The sequence below is a fragment of the Geotrypetes seraphini genome, chromosome 19, assembly GCF_902459505.1.
Source record: "Geotrypetes seraphini chromosome 19, aGeoSer1.1, whole genome shotgun sequence".
Taxonomy (NCBI): Eukaryota; Metazoa; Chordata; class Amphibia; order Gymnophiona; family Dermophiidae; genus Geotrypetes; species Geotrypetes seraphini.
Genome location: NC_047102.1, coordinates 33,517,031 through 33,532,530, shown reverse-complemented (window position 1 = coordinate 33,532,530; position 15,500 = coordinate 33,517,031). Strand labels below are relative to the sequence as shown.

General features: G+C 43.9%; 1 long non-coding RNA gene across 1 annotated transcript; it reads left to right on the top strand.

Annotated features, from left to right (window-relative positions):
• The first annotated feature begins 9,504 nt into the window (after nucleotides 1–9,504).
• LOC117352136 lies at nucleotides 9,505–15,194 on the top strand. The gene is made up of 4 exons (XR_004537591.1): nucleotides 9,505–9,883; nucleotides 10,836–10,894; nucleotides 13,926–14,026; nucleotides 14,428–15,194. It is a non-coding gene; the product is annotated as an uncharacterized LOC117352136 (long non-coding RNA).
• The last annotated feature ends 306 nt before the right edge of the window (nucleotides 15,195–15,500 follow it).

The following is a 15,500-nucleotide window of genomic DNA, read 5'->3' as shown; positions in this document are numbered from 1 at the left end:
GAGATCACCCCAGTTTACATCACTTTGGCAAGAGTGCGGTGACAACAAGAACAAGAGCTGTATGCTTTAAAATGTGCTGGATAGTCCCAGAAGAGGGATCTAAATGGCCAAGATTCAACCCTGATTTACATCACTTTGGCAAGAGTTCGGTGACAACAAGAACAAGAGCTGTATGCTTTAAAATGTGCTGGATAGTCCCAGAAGAGGGATCTAAATGGCCAAGATTCAACCCTGATTTACATCACTTTGGCAAGAGTTCGGTGACAACAAGAACAAGAGCTGTATGCTTTAAAATGTGCTGGATAGTCCCAGAAGAGGGATCTAAATGGCCAAGATTCAACCCTGATTTACATCACTTTGGCAAGAGTTCGGTGACAACAAGAACAAGAGCTGTATGCTTTAAAATGTTCTGGATAGTCCCAGGATAGGGATCTAAATGGCCTAGAGTAAACCCTGATTTACATCACTTTGGCAAGAGTTCGGTGACAACAAGAACAAGAGCTGTATGCTTTAAAATGTGCTGGATAGCCCCAGAAGAGGGATCTAAATGGCCAGGAGTCACCACTGACTATTTATATCACTTTGGCAAGAGGGCAGTAACGGTGACGACAAGAACAAGAATTGTAGCAACAGACGTAGGATCTATAGGGCCAGGATTGGCCCCTGACTGTTTACATCACTTTGGCAGCAGGGTGTTGACATTGACGACAAGAACAAGAGCTTCGTTCTTTAAAATGCGCAGGATAGTCCCAGAAGAGGGATCTAAATGGCCAGGAGTCGCCCCTTACTGTTTACATCTCTTTGGCAAGAGGGCAGTAACGGTGACGACAAGAACAAGAATTGTAGCACCAGACGTAGGATCTATAGGTCCAGGAGTCACCCCTGACTGTTTACATCACTTTGGCAGGAGGGTGGTGACGACAAGAACAAGCGCTGCACATTGTTAGTTATTTTCCAGGGATTAAAGTAATTTATAAGATATGTTATATTACATGTAAATGGTGCAGGCTTTAAACCTTTCATTTGATGTCCTTTAGGTACTGGCAAATATAGCCGCTAAAATAAAAAAACCAGGCTGGAAAAGTCTTTGAACCCATGAGGAAGCTACAATTGGTGAAACTGCTGAGCTCCCGTTGGATCAAGTTAAGTACTTTTGCTACATTAAAGTCTGGGTTGATGTGATTGTTGACATTATTTGTAAATCTCAATAGCCTGTTTCAAAGTTACTTAGACTTTGGTGTTTCAATGGGGTATGAATATCACCACGTCAGTGCTGGGTATTTGAAGTCTACGGTTCCCTTTATTAATGATATTAGTTTAACTGGTTTTTCACCACACTTGTCTCAGTTTGTATGTTTGATTCAACTCTGCTTGAGCAAGTTTTCTTTGTTCAAAGTTTGATTTGAGATCGCCCCTGTTTACATCACTTTGGCAAGAGAGCGATGACGACAAAAACAAGAGCTGCATGCTTTAAAATGTGCTGGATAGCACCAGAAGAGGGATCTAAATGGCTAGGAGTCGCCTCCGACTATTTACATCACTTTGGCAAGAGGGCAGTGATGGTGACGACAAGAACAAGAGCTTAATTCATTAAAATGTGCTGGATATACCCAGACAGGGGATCTAAATGGCCAGGAATCGCCCCTGATTATTTTCATCACTTTGGCAGGAGGGTGTTGACATTGATGACAAGAACAAAAGCTTCAAGCTTTAAAATGTGCTGGATAGCCCAATGAAAGGGATCTAAATGGCCATGAGTCGCCCCTGACTATTTACATCACTTTGGCAGGAGGGCATTGACTGTGACGACAAGAACAAGAGCTTCATGCTTTAAAATGTGCTGGATAGCCCCATAAAAGGGATCTAAATGGACAGGAGTCGCCCCTGACCATTTACATCACTTTGGCAGGAGGAGGTTGAAATTGATGACAAGAACAAGAGCTTCAAGCTTTAAAATGTGCTAGATAGCCCCATAAAAGGGATCTAAATGGCCAGGAGTCGCCCCTGACTATTTACATCACTTTGGCAGGAGGGTGTTGACATTGATGACAAGAACAAGAGCTTCATGCTTTAAAATGTGCTGGATAGCCCCAGAAGAGGGATCTAAATGGCCAGGAGTCACCACTGACTATTTATATCACTTTGGCAAGAGGGCAGTAACGGTGACGACAAGAATAAGAATTGTAGCAACAGACGTAGGATCTATAGGGCCAGGATTGGCCCCTGACTGTTTACATCACTTTGGCAGGAGGGCGGTGACATTGACAATAAGAAAGAGAGCTTCGTTCTTTAAAATGCGCTGGATAGCCCCAGAAGAGGGATCTAAATGGCCAGGAGTCGACCCTGACTATTTACATCACTTTGGCAGGAGGGTGTTGACATTGATGACAAGAAAAAGAGCTTCAAGCTTTAAAATATGTTAGATAGCCCCATTAAAGGGATCTAAATGGCCAGGAGTCGCCCCTGACTATTTACATCACTTTGGCAGGAGGGTGTTGACATTGATGACAAGAACAAAAGCTTCAAACTTAAAAATGTGCTGGATAGCCCAATGAAAGGGATCTTAATGGGAATGAGTCGCCCCTGACTATTTACATCACTTTGGCAGGAGAGTGTTGAAATTGATGACAAGAACAAGAGCTTCATACTTTTAATTGTGCTGTATAGCCCCAGAAGAAGGATCTAAATTGCTATGAGTCGCCCCTGACTGTTTACATCACTTTGGCAGGAGGGCGTTGACGACAAGAACAAGAGCTTCGTTCTTTAAAATGTGCTGGATAGCCACAGAAGAGGGATCTAAATGGCCAGGTGTCGCCCCTGACTATTTACATCACTTTGGCAGCAGGGTGTTGACAATGACGACAAGAACAAGAGCTTCGTTCTTTAAAATGCGCAGGATAGCCCCAGAAGAGGGATCTAAATGGCCAGGAGTCGCCCCTGACTGTTTACATCACTTTGGCAGGAGGGCGGTGACAACAAGAACAAGAGCTTCGTTCTTTAAAATGCGCAGGATAGCCCCAGAAGAGGGATCTAAATGGCCAGGTGTCACCCCTGACTATTTACATCACTTTGGCAGGAGTAGGTTGAAATTGATGACAAGAACAAGAGCTTCAAGCTTTAAAATGTGCTAGATAGCCCCATAAAAGGGATCTAAATGACCAGGAGTCGCCCCTGACTATTTACATCACTTTGGCAGGAGGGTGTTGACATTGATGACATGAACAAGAGCTTCATGCTTTTAAATGTGCTGTATAGCCCCAGAAGAAGGATCTAAATGGCCAGGATTCGCCCCTGACTGTTTACATCACTTTGGCAGGAGGGCAATGACGACAAGAACAAGAGCTTCGTTCTTTAAAATGCGCAGGATAGCCCCAGAAGAGGGATCTAAATGGCCAGGAGTCGCCCCTGACTGTTTACATCACAATGGCAGGAGGGCGGTGACGACAAGAACAAGAGCTTCGTTCTTTAAAATGTGCTGTATAGCCCCAGAGGAAGGATCTAAATGGCCAGGATTCGCCCCTGACTATTTACATCACTTTGGTAGGAGTGTGTTGACATTGATGACAAGAACAAGAGCTTCGTTCTTTAAAATGCGCAGGATAGCCCCAGAAGAGGGATCTAAATGGCCAGGAATCTCCACCGACTGTTTACATCACTTTGGCAAGAGGGCAGTAACGTGACGACAAGAACAAGAATTGTAGCACCAGACGTAGGATCTATAGGGCCAGGAGTCGCCCCTGACTGTTTACATCACATTGGCAGGAGGGCGGTGACGACAAGAACAAGAGCTTCGTTCTTTAAAATGTGCTGTATAGCCCCAGAAGAAGGATCTAAATGGCCAGGATTCGCCCCTGACTATTTACATCACTTTGGTAGGAGGGTGTTGACATTGATGACAAGAACAAGAGCTTCGTTCTTTAAAATGCGCAGGATAGCCCCAGAAGAGGGGTCTAAATGGCCAGGAATCTCCACCGACTGTTTACATCACTTTGGCAAGAGGGCAGTAACGTGACGACAAGAACAAGAATTGTAGCACCAGACGTAGGATCTATAGGGCCAGGAGTCGCCCCTGACTGTTTACATCACTTTGGCAGAAGGGCAATGACGACAAGAACAAGAGCTTCGTTCTTTAAAATGGGCAGGATAGCCCCAGAAGAGGGATCTAAATGGCCAGGAGTCGCCCCTGACTATTTACATCACTTTGGCAGAAGGGCAATGACGACAAGAACAAGAGCTTCGTTCTTTAAAATGCGCAGGATAGCCCCAGAAGAGGGATCTAAATGGCCAGGAGTCGCCCCTGACTGTTTACATCACTTTGGCAGGAGGGCGGTGACGACAAGAACAAGAGCTTCGTTCTTTAAAATGCGCAGGATAGCCCCAGAAGAGGGATCTAAATGGCCAGGTGTCACCCCTGACTATTTACATCACTTTGGCAGGAGGAGGTTGAAATTGATGACAAGAACAAGAGCTTCAAGCTTTAAAATGTGCTAGATAGCCCCATAAAAGGGATCTAAATGACCAGGAGTCGCCCCTGACTATTTACATCACTTTGGCAGGAGGGTGTTGACATTGATGACATGAACAAGAGCTTCATGCTTTTAAATGTGCTGTATAGCCCCAGAAGAAGGATCTAAATGGCCAGGATTCGCCCCTGACTGTTTACATCACTTTGGCAGGAGGGCAATGACGACAAGAACAAGAGCTTCGTTCTTTAAAATGCGCAGGATAGCCCCAGAAGAGGGATCTAAATGGCCAGGAGTCGCCCCTGACTGTTTACATCACATTGGCAGGAGGGCGGTGACGACAAGAACAAGAGCTTCGTTCTTTAAAATGTGCTGTATAGCCCCAGAGGAAGGATCTAAATGGCCAGGATTCGCCCCTGACTATTTACATCACTTTGGTAGGAGGGTGTTGACATTGATGACAAGAACAAGAGCTTCGTTCTTTAAAATGCGCAGGATAGCCCCAGAAGAGGGATCTAAATGGCCAGGAATCTCCACCGACTGTTTACATCACTTTGGCAAGAGGGCAGTAACGTGACGACAAGAACAAGAATTGTAGCACCAGACTTAGGATCTATAGGTCCAGGAGTGGCCCCTGACTGTTTACATCACTTTGGCAGGAGGGTGGTGACGACAAGAACAAGAGCTGCACATTGTTAGTTATTTTCCAGGGATTAAAGTAATTTATAAGATATGTTATATTACATGTAAATGGTGCAGGCTTTAAACCTTTCATTTGATGTCCTTTAGGTACTGGTAAATATAGCCGCTAAAATAGAAAAACCAGGCTGGAAAAGTCTTTGAACCCATGAGGAAGCTACAATTGGTGAAACTGCTGAGCTCCCGTTGGATCAAGTTAAGTACTTTTGCTACATTAAAGTCTGGGTTGATGTGATTGTTGACATGATTTGTAAATCTCAATAGCCTGTTTCAAAGTTCCATAGACTTTGGTGTCTCAATGGGATATAAATATCACCACGTCAGTGCTGGGTATTTGAAGTCTTACGGTTCTCTTATTAATGATATTTGTTTAACTGTTTTTCACGACACTTGTCTCAGTTCTTATGTTTGATTCAACCCTGCTTGAGCAAGTTTCTTTGTTCCAAGTTTGATTTGAGATCACCCCAGTTTACATCACTTTGGCAAGAGTGCGGTGACGACAAGAACAAGAGCTGCATGGTTTAAAATGTTCTGGATAGCCCCAGAAGAGGGATCTAAATGGCCAGGAGTCGCCAATGACTCTTTACATCTCTTTGGCAGGAGGGTGTTGACATTGATGACAAGAACAAAAGCTTCATACTTTTAATTGTGCTGTATAGCCCCAGAAGAAGGATCTAAATGTCCAGGAGTCGCCTCTGACTATTTACATTACTTTGATAGGAGAGTGTTGACAATGACGACAAGAACAAGAGCTTCATGCTTTAAAATGTTCTGGATAGCCCCATTAAAGGGATCTAAATGGACAGGAGTCGCCCCTGACTATTTACATCACTTTGCCAGGAGGGCATTGACGGTGACGACAAGAACAAGAGCTTCATGCTTTAAAATGTGCTGGTTAGCCCCATAAAAGGGATCTAAATGGACAGGAGTCGCCCCTGACTATTTACATCACTTTGGCAGGAGGGTGTTGACATTGACCATAAGAACAAGAGCTTCGTTCTTTAAAATGCGCAGGATAGCCCCAGAAGAGGGATCTAAATGGCCAGGAGTCGCCCCTGACTGTTTACATCACTTTGGCAGGAGGGCGGTGACGACAAGAACAAAAGCTTCGTTCTTTAAAATGAGCTGTATAGCCCCAGAAGAAGGATGTAAATGGCCAGGAGACGCCTCTGACTATTTACATCACTTTGGCAGCAGGGTGTTGACAATGACGACAAGAACAAGAGCTTCGTTCTTTAAAATGCGCAGGATAGCCCCAGAAGAGGGATCTAAATGGCCAGGTGTCACCCCTGACTATTTACATCACTTTGGCAGGAGGAGGTTGAAATTGATGACAAGAACAAGAGCTTCAAGCTTTAAAATGTGCTAGATAGCCCCATAAAAGGGATCTAAATGACCAGGAGTCGCCCCTGACTATTTACATCACTTTGGCAGGACGGTGTTGACATTGATGACATGAACAAGAGCTTCATGCTTTTAAATGTGCTGTATAGCCCCAGAAGAAGGATCTAAATGGCCAGGATTCGCCCCTGACTGTTTACATCACTTTGGCAGGAGGGCAATGACGACAAGAACAAGAGCTTCGTTCTTTAAAATGCGCAGGATAGCCCCAGAAGAGGGATCTAAATGGCCAGGAGTCGCCCCTGACTATTTACATCACTTTGGTAGGAGGGTGTTGACATTGATGACAAGAACAAGAGCTTCGTTCTTTAAAATGCGCAGGATAGCCCCAGAAGAGGGATCTAAATGGCCAGGAATCTCCACCGACTGTTTACATCACTTTGGCAAGAGGGCAGTAACGTGACGACAAGAACAAGAATTGTAGCACCAGACGTAGGATCTATAGGGCCAGGAGTCGCCCCTGACTGTTTACATCACTTTGGCAGAAGGGCAATGACGACAAGAACAAGAGCTTCGTTCTTTAAAATGCGCAGGATAGCCCCAGAAGAGGGATCTAAATGGCCAGGAGTCGCCCCTGACTATTTACATCACTTTGGCAGAAGGGCAATGACGACAAGAACAAGAGCTTCGTTCTTTAAAATGCGCAGGATAGCCCCAGAAGAGGGAACTAAATGGCCAGGAGTCGCCCCTGACTGTTTACATCACTTTGGCAGGAGGGCGGTGACGACAAGAACAAGAGCTTCGTTCTTTAAAATGAGCTGTATAGCCCCAGAAGAAGGATCTAAATGGCCAGGAGTCGCCTCTGACTATTTATATCACTTTGGTAGGAGGGTGTTGACATTGATGACAAGAACAAAAGCTTCATGCTTTTAAATGTGCTGTATAGCCCAAGAAGATGGATCTAAATGGCCAGGAGTCGCCTCTGACTATTTACATCACTTTGACAGGAGAGTGTTGACAATGACGACAAGAACAAGAGCTTCATGCTTTAAAATGTTCTGGATAGCCCCATTAAAGGGATCTAAATGGCCAGGAGTCGCCCCTGACTATTTACATCACTTTGGCATGAGGGTGTTGACATTGATGACAAGAAAAAGAGCTTCAAGCTTTAAAATATGTTAGATAGCCCCATTAAAGGGATCTAAATGGCCAGGAGTCGCCGCTGACTATTTACATCACTTTGGCAGGAGGGTGTTGACATTGACAAGAACAAGAGCTTCATGCTTTAAAATGCGCTGGATAGCCCCAGAAGAGGGATCTAAATGGCCAGGAGTCCCCCTGACTGTTTACATCACTTTGGCAGGATGGCGGTGATGACAAGAACAAAAGCTTCATTCTTTAAAATGTGCTGGATAGCCACAGAAGAGGGATCTAAATAGCCATGAGTCTCGCCTGACTATTTATATCACTTGGCAAGAGGGTGATGATGACGATATCAAGAGCTGCACGTTGTTAGTTATTTTCCAGGGGTTAAAGTAATTTATAAGATATGTTATATTACATGTAAATGGTGCAGTCTTTAAACCTTTTATTTGATGTCCGTTAGGTACTGAAAAATATAGCCGCTAAAATAGAAAAACCAGGCTGGAAAAGTCTTTGAACCCATGAGGAAGCTACTATTGGTGAAACTGCTGAGCTCCCGTTGTATCAAGTTAAGTACTTTTGCTACATTGAGGTCTGGGTTGATGTGATTGTCGACATTATTTGTAAATATGAATAGCATGTTTCAAAGTTCCATAGACTTTGATGTCTCAATGCGGTATGAATATCAACACGTCAGTGCTGGGTGTTTGAAGTCTACGGTTCCCTTATTAATGATATTTGTTTAACTGGTTTTTCCCCACACTTGTCTCAGTTCGTATGTTTGATTCAACTCTGATTGAGCAAGTTTTCTTTGTTCCAAGTTTGATTTGAGATCACCCCAGTTTACATCACTTTGGCAAGAGTGCGGTGACAACAAGAACAAGAGCTGTATGCTTTAAAATGTGCTGGATAGTCCCAGAAGAGGGATCTAAATGGCCAAGATTCAACCCTGATTTACATCACTTTGGCAAGAGTTCGGTGACAACAAGAACAAGAGCTGTATGCTTTAAAATGTGCTGGATAGCCCCAGAAGAGGGATCTAAATGGCCAGGAGTCACCACTGACTATTTATATCACTTTGGCAAGAGGGCAGTAACGGTGACGACAAGAACAAGAATTGTAGCAACAGACGTAGGATCTATAGGGCCAGGATTGGCCCCTGACTGTTTACATCACTTTGGCAGGAGGGCGGTGACATTGACAATAAGAACGAGAGCTTCGTTCTTTAAAATGCGCTGGATAGCCCCAGAAGAGGGATCTAAATGGCCAGGAGTCGCCCCTGACTCTTTACATCTCTTTGGCAGGAGGGCATTGACGGTGACGACAAGAACAAGAGCTTCATGCTTTAAAATGTGCTGGATAGCCCCATAAAAGGGATCTAAATGGACAGGTGTCACCCCTGACTATTTACATCACTTTGGCAGGAGGGTGTTGACATTGATGACAAGAGCAAAAGCTTCAAGCTTTAAAATGTGCTGGATAGCCCAATGAAAGGGATCTAAATGGCCATGAGTCGCTCCTGACTATTTACATCACTTTGGCAGGAGGGTGTTGACATTGACCATAAGAACAAGAGCTTCGTTCTTTAAAATGTGCTGTATAGCCCCAGAAGAAGGATCTAAATGGCCAGGAGTCGCCTCTGACTATTTACATCACTTTGGCAGCAGGGCGTTGACAATGACGACAAGAACAAGAGCTTCGTTCTTTAAAATGCGCAGGATAGCCCCAGAAGAGGGATATAAATGGCCAGGAGTCGCCCCTGACTGTTTACATCACTTTGGCAGCAGGGTGTTGACATTGACGACAAGAACAAGAGCTTCTTTCTTTAAAATGCGCAGGATAGCCCCAGAAGAGGGATCTAAATGGCCAGGAGTCGCCCCTGACTGTTTACATCTCTTTGGCAAGAGGGCAGTAACGGTGACGACAAGAACAAGAATTGTAGCACCAGACGTAGGATCTATAGGTCCAGGAGTGGCCCCTGACTGTTTACATCACTTTGGCAGGAGGGTGGTGACGACAAGAACAAGAGCTGCACATTGTTAGTTATTTTCCAGGGATTAAATTAATTTATAAGATATGTTATATTACATATAAATGGTGCAGGCTATAAACCTTTCATTTGATTTCCTTTAGGTACTGGCAAATATAGCCGCTAAAATAGAAAAACCAGGCAGGAAAAGTCTTTGAACCCATGAGGAAGCTACAATGGTGAAATTGCTGAGCTCCCGTTGGATCAAGTTAAGTACTTTTGCTACATTAAAGTCTGGGTTGATGTGATTGTCGACATTATTTGTAAATATCAATAGCCTGTTTCAAAGTTCCATAGATTTTGGTGTCTCAATAGGGTATGAATATCACCACGTCAGTGCTGGGTGTTTGAAGTCTACGGTTCCCTTATTAATGATATTTGTTTAACTGTTTTTCCCCACACTTGTCTCAGTTCGTATGTTTGATTCAACTCTGCTTGAACAAGTTTTTTTGTTCCAAGTTTGTTTTGAGATCATCCCAGTTTACATCACTTTGGGAAGAGTGCGGTGACAACAAGAACAAGAGCTTCATGCTTTAAAATGTGCTGGATAGCCCCAGAAGAAGGATCTAAATGGCCAGGAGTCGCCCCTGAATATTTACATCACTTTGGCAGGAGGGTGTTGACATTGATGACAAGAACAAGAGCTTCATCCTTTAAAATGTGCTGGATAGCCCCAGATGAGGGATCTAAATAGCCAGGAGTCGCCCCTGACTATTTACATCACTTTGGCAGGAGAGTGTTGACATTAATGACAAGAAAAAGAGCTTCATGCTTTAAAATGCTGGATAGCCCCATTAGAGCGATCTAAATGGCCAGGAGTCGCCCCTGCCTGTTTACATCTCTTTGGCAAGAGGGCAGTGATGATGAGAACAAGACCTGCATTCTTAAATGCACTGGATAGTCCCAGATGAGGAATCTGAGTGGCCTGGAGCAGCTGCTGGCTCATTACATGTTTTATAATATCGACTGGTATGTATCTCCCTATGGCCAGAGTTCTAATCCCTTGTTGTATTAGTAAATTTGCTTAGGTTCTATTGTCTGCTTGAGCTTCATATCATATTGATCAGTGGCTGAAAGGGAGTTTTGATGACCACAGATCTGTGGTTACTCTTGGATTGTGGACAAGTTTTTCTCAGTTTTCGACATGTTCATTCATACAGGTACAAAAACAAGGTTCCGCAGGAGACCGCAAAGCTGGATCTGTATCGAACATATGCTGGTGAGTGTGGGAAGAATAGCTTTGTTGTCTATCATGCCTTTGGGTCAGCTGCATTTACTGAGCAGTGCGACAAACGGCTGCTAGAGGTAATCCTGGTATCTTTCATGTGAATTTGCAGCTGCCATCATGCCTCTGTGATAAGTACTGATGGAGACTGGTGCCTGAATTATGGTCCCTGGAGGGCCATGAATATTCATGAGATCAGCATGCAATGGATTTCTGCTTGTTGCCCCGTTGCATACTGGGTGCTATAGTTTTGATTACGCACTGGCCTTATTTTTCCTCTGTTGCATATTGACCTCACTTGAGTTGATTTTAAGGGCTGAAATGAGGACACTAGACCAGGTCTACTCTTTTCTCCTCTGCAGCCAGCCAGCCAGCAGGGAATTGATATGGGAGCCATGGGAGTAATCGCTGTTTCTACCTTCATAATTAGGGTTTTCCTGATCAGCGGCCTAGGGTTTATCTATTAAGAACATAAGCAGTGCTTCCGCTGGGTCAGACCAGAGGTCCATCATGCCCAGCAGTCCACTCACGCGGCGGCCCATTAGGTCCAAGACCTGTGTAGTAATCCTCTATCCATACCCTTCTATCCCCTTTTCATTCAGAAAATTGTCCAATCCCTTCTTGAACCCCAGTACCGTACTCTGTCCTATCACGCCCTCTGGAAGAGTATTCCAGGTGTCCACCACCCATTGGGTGAAGAAGAACATCCTAGCATTGGTTCTGAACCTGTCCCCTTCAATTTTTCCGAATGCCCTCTTGTTCTTGTAGTTTTCTAAGTTTGAAGAATCTGTCCCTCTCCACTTTTTCTATGCCCTTCATGATCTTGTAAGTCTCTATCATATCCCCTCTAAGTCTCCAGGGAAAAGAGCCTCAGTTTCTCAAATCTTTCAGCGTATGAAAGGTTTTCCATACTTTTTATCAAACATGTCATTCTCTTCTGAACCCTCTCGAGTGTTGCTATATCCTTCTTAAGGTACGGTGACCAATATTGGACGCAGTACTCCAGTTGCGGACGCACCATGGCCTGATACAGCGGCAGGATAACTACTTTCATTCTGGTTCTAATACATTTCTTGATTATAGCTAGCATTTTATTCACTGTGCCGACTGCTTCATTGTCTCGTCCACCATTACCCCCAAGTCCCTTTCTTGGGTACTCTCACTCAGTAACAGCTCTCCCATCGTATAGCTGTACCTTGTGTTTCTGTTTCCTACATGCAAGACTTTACATTTCTCTACATTGAACTTCATCTGCCATCTCGTCACCCACTCCCCTAGTCTGTTCAGGTCCCTTTGTAAGTCCTCGCAGTCCTCTTTAGACCCAGCCCCACTAAATAGGTTGGTGTCATCTGCGAATTTTATTACTTCACACTTCGTCCCTGTTTCTAGGTCATTTATAAATATATTGAATAGCAGCAGTCCGATCACCGACCCCTGCGGGACACCCCTTGTGATCTTTCTCCAGTCCAAATAGTGGCCCTTTACTCCTACCCACCAACCAATTTCTGATCCATCTGTGTACATAGTCTTACTACACCCTTCTATCCAAAGCATGGACACTGCTGCCTTTGAGTGCTTGCATTTGTGTGGGGAGCAGGTCTGATTTGGGGTGCACACATTGTGTTCCCTTTTTCTAGTAGGTGAAGGGTAGCAGCTGACTCGTCTGTTATTCCATGAGAGGGTGAATGTGGAGGCTGAGCCACTGCAAACATATTATTTATACTAAAACGGTAGTCAGCGAAAAGCAGTACAGCCAAAAATGTGTGGAACCCAATTTGAGTTTAACGTCTGCACAATAAAATTGACCCAATTGTCTACTGACCATTGTGATCTGCAAATTTCATCTGTGCCGGATCTGAGGTTAACGTCATCTAGGGATAGTATCTTTTAGGGAATGGAACAACCTTCCTGATACGTTCGCCAACAGCAGAATATGCCAAACTTTAAGAAATTACTCAAAAGGCACTTGTTTTGTCAGATGAAATATAAGGTCTGAGATTGTTTGAACAAACAGGTGTGGAGACTGTGGATTGTAGGGTGCTGGTCACTGATGTATTCTATGGTCTGATCTGTTTAATGATTGGAGTGATATTTGTCGTTGATGCAACTTGTTTGTTAAATGTAATATGTCTTATGACAATACCTATTTTGTATGCAAGTGTGTAACTTGCCCTGGATAAGGGCAGGGATAAACAAACATAAAAACCCGACACAGACCATGTTTCGTCCACATTAAGGGCTGCATCAGGGGTTAATAAAACTAGGTGGTGTATAAAAACTGAATCGCCAACAGATGAAAGCCACAACATAAAAGGTAACGCCCCTCAAAAGTATCTGGGGCGACAGCAGCAATAGATAACACTCTGAATTTTATCTAAATGTCTGCATAATAAAATTGAACGCATAAAACCCGATACAGGCTGCGTTTCACCCACATTAAAGGCTTCATTTTGAGTGTTATCTAATGCTGCTATCTCCAGAGACATACTTTTGAAGGGTGTTAACCTTTTACGTTGTGGCTTTCACCTGTTGGTGATTCTGTTTTTATACACTACCTAGTTTTAATAACCCCTGATGCAGCCCTTAATGTGGGCGAAACATGGGCCTGTGAAGGGTTTTATGTTTTTTGTTGTTGTTCTTTGTTTAAATCTGACATCTGCACAAAAAAATTTGAACTTAGTTTCCACACATCTTTTTGGCTGTGCTGTTTTTTGCTGACTTCCGTTTTGGATCTTACAGACCGCCTACCCTGTTTACTAAGAAACAGTAAACTTTGTATGCAAAGCTGACCCACTGGGATTCCCCCAGAACAGGTTCAGGAATCACCTCCTTAAATTTTCTGCACATTTACCTGTCTCTCTCCTCCTCCCGAGCCCCTTAAATCTATTTGTGGACAGACAAAGGAGGTGATGTATGCAATTCTATTGAAAACCAATCTCATGCCTAGTCATTTTGGATACCCTGAAAACCCAGGACAGGTTTGGGAATCGCTGACCTAAGCAGATAATTTCTCTCTCTTTCCTAGACCCAGGCACCCCTGCTGCCTCTGACTGTTGAGAAACCGCAGAAAGATTCCTCGGATATGGAGTCTCCTCAGACTGAAATTCTGAGAGGAACCCTCAATAGGTAAGGCACCACCAGTGTGGCCTTCAGCTGCTCTCTGTCTTCTCCTCCTCCTGTTTAAGGAAATTTGTACGCTGCAGGTTGGGCTTTTTGTCTCTTGCCTGTTTCACTAGCAGAATGTATAGGTCTTCCCCCCCCCTCCGCAATTTTCTGGGTTCCAATCCCTACCCTGGTTGGCTCGGCCTGTCCAGTTCTAACACTCATGCCTGAGAAGTCATATCTTCAGTTGTGTTGAATAAAAAAGAATCAGAAAAGTAATTTTTGTGCTTAAAGTTCATGTGTTTCAATTCTTTCCTGAGTCCATGCCTCTCCTTTATTTGGACAAGACCCTCTTGTCTCTCCCCCCCCCCCCATTGCTATAAACTTGCAGTTTTTCATGGTGTGCCTTTCTGATCTCTCTGCAGCCTGTACGAGGTGAGTCGTTGATGTAGGACCAAACCTGGAAAGAGTGGCCAGGGAAGCCCCTTCGTAGAGCTGTGAAGATCTTTCTCCAACTAAAAGGTCCAGCTGCAAACAAGCCAACAGTTCAGTGCAAAGCTTTACAAATGGTCCAAAATGCGGCTGCAAGGCTAATTTGTGGAGTTAGAAAATTTGACCATATAACACCTTGGTTGAAGAAATTGCACTGGTTACCTGTGCGATTACATATCATTTTCAAAACATTAATGTTGATATTTACCATGGGATTCCTTGGTATCTATCACAAGTTATGGCAGTTTACCGACCGCTCAGAACTTTGTGATCCGAGGGCGCAATGCGATTTGGCTTTGACAGATTTATTAAATACATTGAAAACACAAGAACATCTGCCATTTCTAGCATGGGGGTAACGCTGTGGAACAAATTAACTGGAGCTTTAACAGCGTTATCGGATATTGAGAAATTTAATGCTGGTTTTAAGATGAATTGTACTGTGAAGATCTTCTCAAGATGTGATTATTCATCTGTAAGCCAAGACGTTTGTAAAATTCTTGTTTGTTATATTCTGTGCATGTTATTGTAATGCCACCTAGATCTAGGCAGTTGATAAAATTTTTTAAATACTCTCCCACCAACGACCACTAGTTGGTGACCCTCTAGTCCAGGGGTGTCCAATGTCGGTCCTCGAGGGCCGCAGTCCAGTCGGGTTTTCAGGATTTCCCCAATGAATATGCATGAGATCTATTTGCATGCACTGCTTTCAATGCATATTCATTGGGGAAATCCTGAAAACCCGACTGGACTGCGGCCCTCGAGGACCGACATTGGACACCCCTGCTCTAGTCTAATCTACTGTATTACCTCTCCAGGAATTTCCTCTGAATGTCACCACCCAAGCTGTCATTAAGTTACCGTATTGTAGTGCCAAACGTACTGTCCAATGTAACCTACTGTGAATGTTGGCTTGTAACCCGTTCTGAGCTCCCTGGAGGACAAGATAGAAATCGAATTAAATAAATAAATGGAGGGAACTGAACATGTTCTGGAAATGTTGTGG